This window comes from Eubalaena glacialis, chromosome 5 (genome assembly GCF_028564815.1).
Source record: "Eubalaena glacialis isolate mEubGla1 chromosome 5, mEubGla1.1.hap2.+ XY, whole genome shotgun sequence".
In the NCBI taxonomy this organism is placed as follows: Eukaryota; Metazoa; Chordata; class Mammalia; order Artiodactyla; family Balaenidae; genus Eubalaena; species Eubalaena glacialis.
Window position 1 is genome coordinate 80181056 of NC_083720.1, and position 12865 is coordinate 80193920.

The 12865-nt window shown below is 34.0% G+C and overlaps 1 pseudogene; it reads left to right on the forward strand.

Annotated features, from left to right (window-relative positions):
* The first annotated feature begins 5271 nt into the window (after positions 1–5271).
* On the forward strand, positions 5272–5820 carry LOC133091797 (retinoic acid receptor RXR-gamma-like; annotated as a pseudogene).
* Positions 5821–12865: the final 7045 nt, after the last annotated feature.

The following is a 12865-nucleotide window of genomic DNA, read 5'->3' on the forward strand; positions in this document are numbered from 1 at the left end:
TCATTCAGTCTTGTTGCTGCTGGATGGGAGTGAAGGCTCAGCTCCTCATTAGGTCTTGCTGGTACTGAGACATGGTAAGTGGAGTGCTAACTAACCCACCTTCTACCACATTGTTAGGTATTATTGCTGCTGACTGTGGTTGGTGGCTCAGCTCCCTGCTGGACCTTCATGAAATTTCCATAGTAGGTGAATTAGAGCATTGCCTAATTGCTTCTTCTGTATAGAGGATTGAAGACCTACTCCTTGTTTAGGTACACTGACATTACCCTAGTAGTATAATTAGAGCATTGCCTCTTTATGCCAAGTAGGGGATGGAAGATCAACTCCTGTGGTTGGCAAACTCTAAAATTGTCCCTCAATATTTTTCTCTTTAATCCCCATGACCATAAGTATAGAGATATCTTGCCCATGATTATGTCGTTACAGAGTAAAATGGATTTTGCAGATGTAATTAAGGTTTCTAATCAGTTGACTTTGAGATAATCAAAATGGAAATTATCCTAGTGGGTCTAATCTAATTATATGAACCCTTTAAAAGCAGAGATACTTCTCTAGCTAGTAGCAGAATGGGAAGTCAAAGATATTCAAAGGAAAAAAAAAAAGATTTCAGACATCTTTGCTGGTTTTAAAGATGGAAGGGGCCATGTTCAAGGAGCACAGAGCAGCCTCAAGGGGCTGAAAGCAACCCCTAAGCAACAGCAACCAATTATTAAAAGTAGGATTACGGTGGTTGATTATATGAATAAGATGCTTAAGATTTTTCTGAGACATGCATATTAAGCTACCTGATTATGTCCCTTGAGTGGTATCCCTAGGCCACTACCAAGCCATCTGTTGTACAGCACCTTGTATTATGTGACTCTCAATATGTTGATCTTAATTTAATTACCTAAGGATGGCCCAGGTCATTGCTTCATTACTAAAAGTTAGAGTAATCCAAAGTTTCTAAGTTATCCTAACTCTTAGTGGAATTTAAAAAATAATAATCACAATTTGTTTTCTCTAACTGAGTGCTGTGATAGCAGAATGTGAATGAGAAAAATCATAAATAAGGATGATCTGTGGAAATAGATCTGATTTTATGCTGGGTATAAAGAATATGGCTTAGAATAATTTGGTTTGTTTTTCACTGAATCACTATTTTTTATATGAATTGTCATTTTAAAGCTTTATTATTGCATGGATTTTGTAGATATGATCCTTTGTCAATACAAAGACTCAATAATGGAGCAGAGGAACAAATGCAAAAGAAAACTTTAAAGGATTTTCCTATCTCCATATCTTTGATGGCAAGGGCAGTGAGCAACAGTATTAAGAGCACATAGATCCAGAAAAGGTGGGAGAATCTCCTGCTAAAGGATTCTTGAAGAAGTTTCATTGCAAAGTTAATTTTATGGAAATACAAGGAATGCTCACAGGAACAGTCAGGATTTCAAGGCTGCTTATCCAAAGTTTTAAAATCTATTATAGTACAAAAGTGAAATACAAACTTTAGTGGAAGAAGCAATAATTTCCTGAATGTTAAAGAAAACACTTAACAGTTATATAAAAGTAGGAGTAAACTTTATTTACAACTGCAGCTATATTCTCAAATTCAGTATTGAAATCAATCACGACTGAAAAGCTAAAGTGTCATTTATAAGCTATTCCCTCATGGTTCCTTTTTACTCAAATCACATTTGGAGCCTGTCTTCTGTGATAGAAGGTAACATTTGCTGAATGTACTGGGTGGCATTTGCAATATGCCCTTACTGAAATCCCAAATCATGTTTATAAAGAAAGGTTCAGTCAAAAAACATTTTCAACCCATTTACTGATACATACTTTATAATCTTCAGTACTTTCCCTGTTTCCTAATATACAAGTTTGTTACAAACTGACTATCATGCAAAGGAGAAGAAAATAATAATTTTTACATGGCAAGAACACAAGATTTCAAGCTGATTTTTACATTTGTGAATATGTGTCATTGGCTAGATTTGCTTAAACATTCCCTGAAATGAATTCAAGACTGTTTTCAGGTATCAGATGAAAAAGCATATGTAAGAATAAATATCCTATATTTGTGTTACTGAAGAGTTTCGTTTCCTCCATAGATATATTACATATAAAAAGTAAATCAAAAAATAAGGCTAAAAAATTATGTTTCCTGGGCATCTACAAAATTTATTATAAATTTGTTGTTCCCTTTCCAACATTAGACGTTTGTGTGTTGTTACCAAAACTATTTATGCACAAGTGAAGATTTTCAAAGTGCAGGAGGATTTAGGGTGGAGAAATGGAAGAATGTATTGAATACAATGATACACAACTATATACTTTTCAAAATAGGCTCAATTTTTTTACCTTAAATGGCTTAAATTTTGCTATAACTACAAAGTAAATAAGAATTGCATAATCATGCATCTCTTAAAATGAAGATTTTGAATATAAAATATATACATTTAATATATGGCAAACCTTTGAAATTAGTGAAAATTAAATTAAAGTCTAATAAATACCTATTTTTAGCTGGCTAGCTATTTGAAGAATAAAATGAAGCTGGATTTCTCTGTCTCTATATCAGAAATAATTCTGGCTGACTCAGAATTTTAAACAAAAAAGGCAGCTACTAAATAAATTATGAGTGATTATTCATTGTGGAAAAGTGACACAAATTCCAAAAGAGCCTTATGTTGAAATAAAATCATCACAAAAAATTATGGAAGATAAATTCAAAATCTAGTTCTATGGTTAAAAGAGATAACATGCACATTCTTTTTATTATAAAAGAAACAGTAATAAAACAGTAAAAGGAACATCCCAAATAAATGAGAGTAAAAAATGAAATGAATTATAAAACAAATGATCAACCTCACTAATAAAGAAGTTAAAAATAGATTTCAAAAAGTACCTTCCCTATCTATTTATATTTCTCTATACCAATATATATGTTCACATTTCATCAACAGTCACATAAAAGAACTTTCTTTTCTCCATGCCAACAACAGTCTTAGTTATTTTTGTCAATCTTAAATGGATGGGCAAAGATAAGCAAAGACAAAATTATTGTTGGCATGGAGAAACAAATCTCTTTATATGCTGTTGATGGAATGTGAACTCAATTTCTACATCATTTTGAATCATTTATTAAAAGACAAACATTTTAAAGAGTTTGTTTGCCATATTCTCATCCTTAGAAATTAATATCACAAACATATTTGCATGAATGGGACAATACAGGCATCTATATACTGTTGACCCTTGAACAATACTGGGGTTAGGGGCACCAACCCTCTACACCAACCAGCTGAGGACCCGTGGTATGTATTTAGTGAAAAAAAAATCTGCATGCAAGTGGACCCGTGCATTTCAGACCAGTGTTGCTCAAGGTCAACTGTAGAAGGTTTTCAGTTTTTCACATCATTGTGCTCTTCCTCTTTAGTAGATTGATAAATGAAATATGACGCACCCATATGACTATATCTATTTGTAGCAACAACAAAAAATTAAAAATGGATGTTTAGAATTTAGTGTGAAACAGCAAACAAAACGTTGTAAAATACTTAGTATAGTATCAGGGTGTTTATTAAAATATGCAGTAATAATGTATGATTTATTATCATGCAAGCATATAAGACATATTGAAATGAATTAATCATATTTCATCATTTATTTCACAAATACTTTGAGACTCCACACTGTGTCAATCATGTGGTTCTTTCTCTTTTTTATTATGTCATTATTACACAACCATATGATTATTAATTATTTTGTAATTGTTGTGCAAATAGTTGGTACACATATATCTACATTGGTAAAAATAAGCAATAAAATGAACATCTTTTAATCCACAATCCAACTTAATTGGAACTTTGCCAATAACACTGCATCATCTTCTGTGCTTCTCCAAATTACCATCAAATGCCTCCTTTTATTTTAATTATTATTCCCCAACTGTGTGCATTATTCCCTTACTTTTCATTTAATATTTATCAAAGTATAATATTCATATAGGAAACAACAAGTAAGTGACCGGTTTGATGATTTTCACACTTACACAATAAAGCAAAACAAATACAAAAACAAAAAAATAACGACAATCCCCAGATGGAGAAACAGAACTCTACTAGCACCCAAGAAGCTACTCATTCCCCCTTTAAGTCAATATTTTGTTTGAACGGTAACCACTTCCCTATCTGCTTACACACTGTATCACTTTTGCCTTTTTTTGAATTTTATATAAATAGAATTATTTCATAGTGTTTTGTTTCTTTTGTTCAATATTATGTTGTAAATTTTGCCTATCTTGTTCAATGAGGCAATGGCTCATATAGTCTCGTTAGACAGCTGTTTGTTATAATGTAGTCTAATTTATTGTTTTTTCTCATTTACAGTTTGTACTTTTGCATCGTGTCTTTAAAATATTTTATACCCTGTGACTATAAAGATAGCATATATTATATTTAAAATTTTTTATTGCTTACAGTATTTAAATTTAAATCAGTGACCAATGTGGAATTATTTTCTATGTATGCTGTGAGTTAGGGTCACAAGTTTCATTTTTTTCCATAAGGATTTTCATACTGAATAGCCCACGCTTTTTCCCATGCCTGAAACCCACACTTTCATCACTGCATTCCCACATCACTCTTAGATGGTTTATTTAGAGTTACACATATGATATGGCTGCATAAAATCACTGCAGCCTCTTCAGCTTACAACTAAATCTTTGGATAAAATACAAAAAGTCTCCTTGGAAAGAAAAAGAAGAGACTCTGCATTGACAAATTGTAGAGAAATAGAAAGGAACTGGCTACCTTTTGCACTATCTGTAGTCATGCACAGAACATGATCAAAAGGCATTACACTGGCCTTCTGTTTCACGATGAGGCCTGTGTATACTCACTTCCCCATCAGCATCGTTATTCAAAACAACGGGTCTCTTGTTAAAATTTCAAATTTCTTGGGCGAAAATGTATCCACAGGGTTCAGATGAGGCCAGGCATTGCTTCTTCAGTATCTCAAGTGCCAGAAAAATATGTTAATTCCTGAAGGAAACGATATTAAACTTGTATCAGATTCAGCTGCTTTGATTCAGCAAGCCCCAACAGTTAAAAACACGGATATCAGAAAATTTTTGGATAGTATTTATGTTTCTGAAAAAGGATGTTCAGCAGGCTGATGATTAAGGCCTAAGTTGTCCAGCTACAAAAACAGTAAGGTGCTGGATGATTCCTGTTTATGATGTTTTAAAGACACAATTAATGCCCTGTGTCAGAAAAAAAAAAAATGTTAGTAAGCAGCTTTTCACTCTTTGAATGGGCCAGGCACATTTCCTACTTCTCTGACCTCAAGTTGGAGGACCAGGTCATTTTGTTCTGGGCAGGGTAGAAGGGATTACTGATTGCCTCCTCTTTCCACTTGGTTTCTGTGCAGGCTGGCATCCTTCTGGCCATAGGCTTATACATCCACCTGAGCAGTGTCTGTAGTGCTGGGGTTGGCTCCATCTTTGACAGAGTTCTGACTGAGCTGGTGTTCAAAATGAAGCAGATGGATAAGCTGTAGCTGGGAATCCTGCAAGCCATTGTGCATTTAACCCAGATGCCAAGGGTCTGTCCAAACTCCCAGAGGTTCTGTGGAAGTTTATGTTATTCTTGAGGCCTATACCAAGCAGAAGTATCTGGAACAACCAGGCAGCTTTGCAAAACTGCTGCTGTGTCCCCCGTCCTGCGCTCCATCAGCTTGAAATGCCTGGAGCGTCTCTTCTTCAAGCTCACCGGGGACATGCCCATTGACACCTTCCTCATGGAGATGGAGATCCTGCTGCAGATCACCTGAGCCTCACCAGTTACAGCCTCCTCTACCTCATAATTGTTTATGGTAAATGTAAACAAGTATAATCAGATTGTAGAGGGAAGAAAAAATTTGGAGAAGTCGAGCACATTAGGGAAATGGAAATATTAAGGGAATAAAGAAAGGTATTCTGAAATGAATGAAAAGTAAGAGCATTTGCACTAGCAAACTTACTGAATGAGAAATGTTGAAGAAATTTCTTTAGGCTGAAGGAAAATGATACCAGAGGGAATCCTGGGTCTTTAAGAATGAAGAGAGACCAGAAATGCTAAACACCTAGTTAAATACAGTAGACTATTTTTTGTTTTAATTTCTTTAAAATATAAACACATATTGACAGCAAAAAGTATAACAATGTCCAGTGGGACTTTCAGCATATGTAATAGATTTAACAACTATAAGATAAAGCTTATGGGGGTATAAAGAGACTTAAATGGCAGCAAACATCCTATATTTTATTGAAGTAGTGCAACATTATTCTGAGATGACTGTGAACACTTGAATATGTGTATTTAAATTCCTAGAGTAAGAAAAAGTTATACAAAGGGATATAGCCAAAAATCTAATAGATACCTTAAAATACAGTGATCCAAAAGAAGGGGTAAAAGGTAAAACAGAGCATCAAAAATCAGAAGAGACAAACAGAAAACAAGCAATAAATGAGACTATATCAACCACATGAGACTATATCTAACCATAACAATAATTACATTAAATGTTAATGGTCTAAGCACCAAGAACCAGAGACTGACAGAGGTAGATTAAAATGTAGAACTGCATGATATGTGGCCTACAAGAAAAAGATTTTAAATATAAAGTCACAGGTCGATTAAAAGTAAAGAAATAGAATGAGTCTTACCATACAAACAGTAAGCTTAATAAGATTGGAGTAGCTGTCTTAACATCAGATAAAATAGACTTCAAGACAAAGAATATTACCAGAAATAAAATAGGGCATTTTATAATGATAAAAGTTAGAAATCTTCAATAGCACATAATTCAAAATGTATATGCACCTCAAATAAAATAGCTTCAAAATATACAAATCAAAAATTGAATGAGTTGCAGGAAGAGACAATTCAACAAACATAGGAGATATTAACATCCCTCTCTCAACAACTGACAGAATAACAAGACAAATAAATCATTAAAGATATAGGAGATCTTAGCACTATTCATCACTAGAAATATTATTTATTACATTATCACATTCAATATAATGTATACTCAATACACATTCTTTTCTATGGAAAAGAATGCTATTTAGATTGACCATATACTGGACTATAAAATAATACTCTAAATTTAAAAGGATAAAATACATAAAGACTTTATTCTCTGACCAAAATAGAATTAAATTAAAATAAGATATGTAGACCTCTGCCCCAAATATCTAGAACTTAGTAAAATACATCTATATAATTCATGGGTCAAACAATACACTCCTGGATCATAGATGAAATCAGAAAGGAAATTCGAAAATAGTTTAAACTGAATGACAATTGAAATCCAGTTGATCAATATTTGTTTGAATCAGCTAAAGAAACACTTGGTGGGACACTCATAGCTTAAAATGTTTATATTAGGAAAGAAAAATAATCTAGAATAAATTATCTGTGGTTCCAAATTAAGGTATTAGAAAAAGAAAAGCAAAGTAAACCCAAAGTAAATAGAATTAAAAAAATAATAAATAGAAGAGTATATATAAATGCAATGAAAACTGATAGGCAACAGAGACAATTAGAAAAGCTAAAAATGTGTTTTGATATGATCAGTGTCATCGATAAATTCCTAGGTAGACTAATTAAGAGAAAAAGAGGTAACACAAATCATCATTATTAAGGGGGCTATTGTTATAGATATTATAGGAATTAAGATGTAATAATTGAATACTATGAACAACTTTATGCGAACAAATTTGATAACTGAGATGAATGGACATATTTCTTGAAAAAGATAAATTATCAAAATTGACACAACCCCTGCCCCGCAAAATCTGAGCTCTATATCTATTGAAGAAATTGAATCTGTTATCAAAATACCTCCAAAAAATTTTCAAGATCCAGATGATTTTGCTGGTGAATTTTATTAAACACTTAAGGAAGAAATAACACATATTTAACATAAATCTTTTCAAAAAATAAATGAGGAGGGATGACCGATCAGTTCTTTTAATGATGCCATTATGAACTTGATATTAAAATCTGACAAAGAAATTGGAAAACAGAAGGAAGCAAGGAAGGAAGGGAGGCCGGGAGGGAGGAAAGGAAAAAGAAAATTATAGAAATGGCTTATTGATACATGCAATAGCAAGGATGAATATCAATATCATTGGTACATAGTTTATGATTCCATTTACATAAAATTCTGTAGTTGTAAAATGTTTATATGTGCTAATTACTGTACTTAATATATCTTAATAAAGTTATAACCTATAACATGATAGGAAAGTGCCTAACAGAGCATATAACAAGTGTTAAATTTTCAGTAAATTATTATTGTATTAGTAGTTTCTTTGGGTTACCATAACAAAATGTCATAAACTGGGTGGTTTAAACAACAGAAATTTATTGTCTCAAAGTCTGGATGTCTGAAATCAAAGTGATGGCAAGGCTGGTTCCGTCTGAGGACTATGAGGGAAAATCTGTTCCATGCCTCTTCCCAGCTTCTGGTGAATTGCTGTCAATCTTTAGCCTTCTTTGGCTTTCTGATACTTCACTCCAATCTCTGTTTCTATCTTCACGTGGCATTCTCCCTGTGTGCCTGTCTGCCCCTGTGCCTAATTTCCGTGTGTTATAAGAAAACCGGTCACATTGAATTAGGGCCCATCCTAATGACTTCATTTTAACATGATTACCTCTGTAAAAATTCCTTCCAAATAAAGTCACAATCAAAGATATTGGGAGATTGGGAGTTAGGGCTCCAACATATCTTTTTTGAGGGATAACAATGAAAGCCCTTGGAGGAAGGAATATATTGGAAGAAATAGAAAAATCATTTAAAAAATTAAAAGTTTTTTTCTTTTATATTGAAAAAAAATTCTCTCTCCAGATTCTCTGTTTATACATCACATTTATGAGGACCATTTGTTCACCCAACTCTAGCTGGTGATGTTTGAAAGCCACTCTGGTACTCACTGTCCAAAATTAATCTAGACCAACTCCTCTTTATCTGCTTGATCTTGCTCTTTTAAAAAATTGCTCTTCAACTTCTTGTTCTGTAAATACGTCTCCATACTTAGCATTTGCCTGGCTCCTTTGATGAACGACCAAGTTCGGGTTCACTTTCTGCTTGACTTGGTTGCTATCATCTAGGAAACCACTTTTGGTGTTTCCAGCCTTTTCCCTAGGCCCTTTTGTGTTCATCTATCGAGTCCAGTTTTAGTACCATGAAAATGACTGGCTTTACACATCCTCTGTTCAGTCTCCCACAGAAAATGCCCTTACTGATATTTCTGAACAAAGCAAAACAATTCTGTGCTCTCTTCCATGTGACAGCACTTGAAAATATTTGAAGAGAACTATTTTATGCTTTTAATGTACTACTTTTTCTTTGACTTGCCCATTTAAGCCTTGTTTTTCTTAAATTCTTACATATCCTACAAGGATAAACTCAAACATTACCTATCTAAAAATTCTGCAAACCTCAAACCCTGGCTGTGTTGATCATGACTTCTACCAAGTTGCAGTTCTCTGCATGCCTTAGATTATCTATTATAATTTATTGTAATTATTTATTTAATCTTATTTTACCCACAATGCTATCTGCCCCTTGAGTAAGGATATTTTGTTTAAATCATCTTTTCAATTCCAGGGCAAAGAATTAAAATTAAAATGAAAACTTACAGGCAATCAGTAAATTAAATTTGAATGAATGAATGAATAAAAGAGTCATGAGCTCTGTAAGCATTATCTTCAAGTTGAATAGTCATCAGTTCTCCAATATCTTATTATATTAGGTCTACTATCTATCTGGTTAAACATCTGAGTCCAGGCTCATTAGTCCATGCTTTGCTTAAAATGCAGTAAGCAGAACTGAACAAAATGATCTTGAAATACAACTTCCAGTTAGAAGTTACTGCAAGTTTTTGTTCTGAGAATGACACGTAGCATTAGTTAGGATAATCTAGATTTTGGTGAAATATAGTACCTGTGATGGTTAATTTTATATGTCAACGTAACTGGGCTAAGGGATGTCCAGATAGCTAACCTTATAGCTAACCAGTTAGGATTAGGGTTAGGGTTAGGGTTAGCTAACATTATTTCTGGGTGTGTCTGTGAGGGTACTTCCAGAAGAGATTAGCATTTGAATCTATAGACTGAGTAAAGAAGATTGCACTCACCTATGCAAGTGGCATCATCCAATGCACTGAGGGTCTGAATAGAACAAAAAAATGGAGGAAGAGAAAATTTGCTCTTTGCCTGAGTTGGGACATCTATCATCCCCTGCTCTCTAACATTGGTGCTCTTAGTTCTCTGGCCTTCAGACTTGGAATGGGACTTATTATCCTCCCCCTCTCCGCACTCCCCCTTCTTGGGCCTTTAGACTTGGACTGGGACTTAAACACCATTGGCTTCCCTGGTTCTCAGGCCTTCAGACTTGGTTCTCTGGAAGATATCAGATGTGGGACTTCTCAGCCTCCACGATTGCATAAGCCAATTCCTATAAAAATATATAAATATATAGATATATACAGATTATATACAGGTCTCTCTCTATATATACATACATATATACATATATATATGTAATTGGTTCTGTTTCTCCAGAGAATCCTGACTAATACAGTACCCAAATTTTAACTACTTTAAAAATGCTGTAATTCTTTCTCGGGTAACATTGCAGGCTTGGGCAGATATACTCTGAATATTTATTTGGGGCCTAGAGTAATAGCAGCCCTTTTATCCTCTATACGTCACGTGCAAATTCACTTTTGAGATTATCAGCCAGAAAGAAGAAACACTACTGTAGCAGAAGCATAGGGCTTTTTATTAACCAGTACTCACATCGAATGTGCTTTCTGCTCACAGATCGTTGGTTGGAACTTAGTCACCTGGCCAAAACTAATTGCAAATCAAGTTGAAAAATGCAGCTTAACTGTGTGCCCTGAAAGAAGAGGAAACAGATTTGGGGAAACATATAGCAGTTTTATATATGCTGTAGAGACATTCTTTTGTCAGAAAGATTGTCATAAAGGGATAATTAGTGGAGTGAGATAATGACCAAACTACTGAAACCAGTAAAACTTTAGCTAACTTTCTTTGATAGAGCACTATGTTAAAGGCACTGATCTGAGTGAGTATCTATCTATCTGTCTACCTATCTATCTGTCTGTCTGTCTATGAACCTACCTACCTATAGTTCTAGCAAGAGTGAGGTAAATGTACTTTAAATTTAGAAATTAAGCAAGAACTCCATCTATTGAGAAATATAATGCAGATACTAGCTGATGAAGTTAAAAACTAATAATAGGGACTTCCCTGGTGATGCAGTGGTTAAGAATCCGCCTGCCAATGCAAGGGACATGGGTTCAATCCCTGGTCTGGGAAGATTCCACATGGCGCAGAGCAACTAAGCCCGTGCACCACAACTACTGAGCCTGTGCTCTAGAGCCCGCAAGCCACAACTACTGAGCCCATGTGCCACAACTACTGAAGCCCATGCACTTAGAGCCCGTGTTCCACAACAAGAGAAGCCACCGTAATGAGAAGCCCACGCACTGCAACGAAAAGTAGCCCCCGCTTGCCGCAACTAGAGAAAGCCTGCATGCAGCAACAAAGACTCAACGCAGTCAAAAATAAATGAATAAATAAATAAATAAAACTAATAATAAATTTTATTTTTGAAAAGTAAAACACAACAGAGCAATTTTTCTTAACATCTTGTGTGTATCTATCTATAGATCTAGATATGTTAATACATATGAATATATTTATTTAAAAATCATAACAACATTATGAGGTTGATTGATATGATACACAATTGTCTCAATTTTACAGAAGAAAAAAACATAAGCCCAGAATTTTCTCAGGTCACATATTGATGAGACAGATCTAGGGCTGAACATAGATCGTTCACTCTGGTAGCTGAACTATGAACCATCATGATGTAGACTACCTTTGGCTATACTGGCAGCAGGAGGTCTAAAAGAAATAAGACAGGTTTCAAAATAAGATAGGCCCAGGCAATGTGTTGAATGCAGGAGGGTAAGGTATAGAAATTTATAAAATATTCCATTATCTAATGTATAATTTGAAGTCCTAGAAAGGTCATGTCACTCTGCTAGATATAAGAATTATAACTGTACACTTGAGAGAATTAATCATTAATCAAATTAGACTGTCTCACTGTCTATACTTGAAAAGTAATCATCAATCATCAATTCTTCAAAGCAACATTTAATATTTGCCAACTTCATAGTGTGTTTTCATACAACACCTCTTTCTAGCTCTTTTTATAAAAAATAAACATTGCCTGATATGCAATAAGAGTTTGTTGATGATGTTCCTTTGTTAGATACTCTGCCAGTGGAAGAGCCAACTATGTGAAGACAACAGCAAAGTTCTTTCAAATGAAAAAGGAAGGTCACTACATAAAAATTTATGTCTTAGAAACATTATATTTTTGGCACTAATGCCTATACTGATTTTAATAATTATACAATTTTGTTCTTTACATTCATTCCCTTAATCCTTATGGTTTTCATTTTTTATATTGTATAAGCTAGGGATTTTTTCTTTTTTTCCACACAAATAGGCAATTTTAATAACATCACTTATTGAAAAGTCTGTCAAGGTCAGTGATAATCTGCAATGCCTCCTCTGTCCTATGCCCTGCTTTCCTATATACATGATTCTGTTTATAGTGGTCTGCTGAGCAATAATGCCTACAGGTATTTGGAAAAGTGAGTCCTCAGAGCTAGTACTTCTTCCAATTTTTTTGGTTTTTATGGTCCACTATTTTTCATGTAATTTTTAGGATCAGCTTCTCAGTTCATGAAAAACCTTTTGAGGATTTAAATAAAATTGTA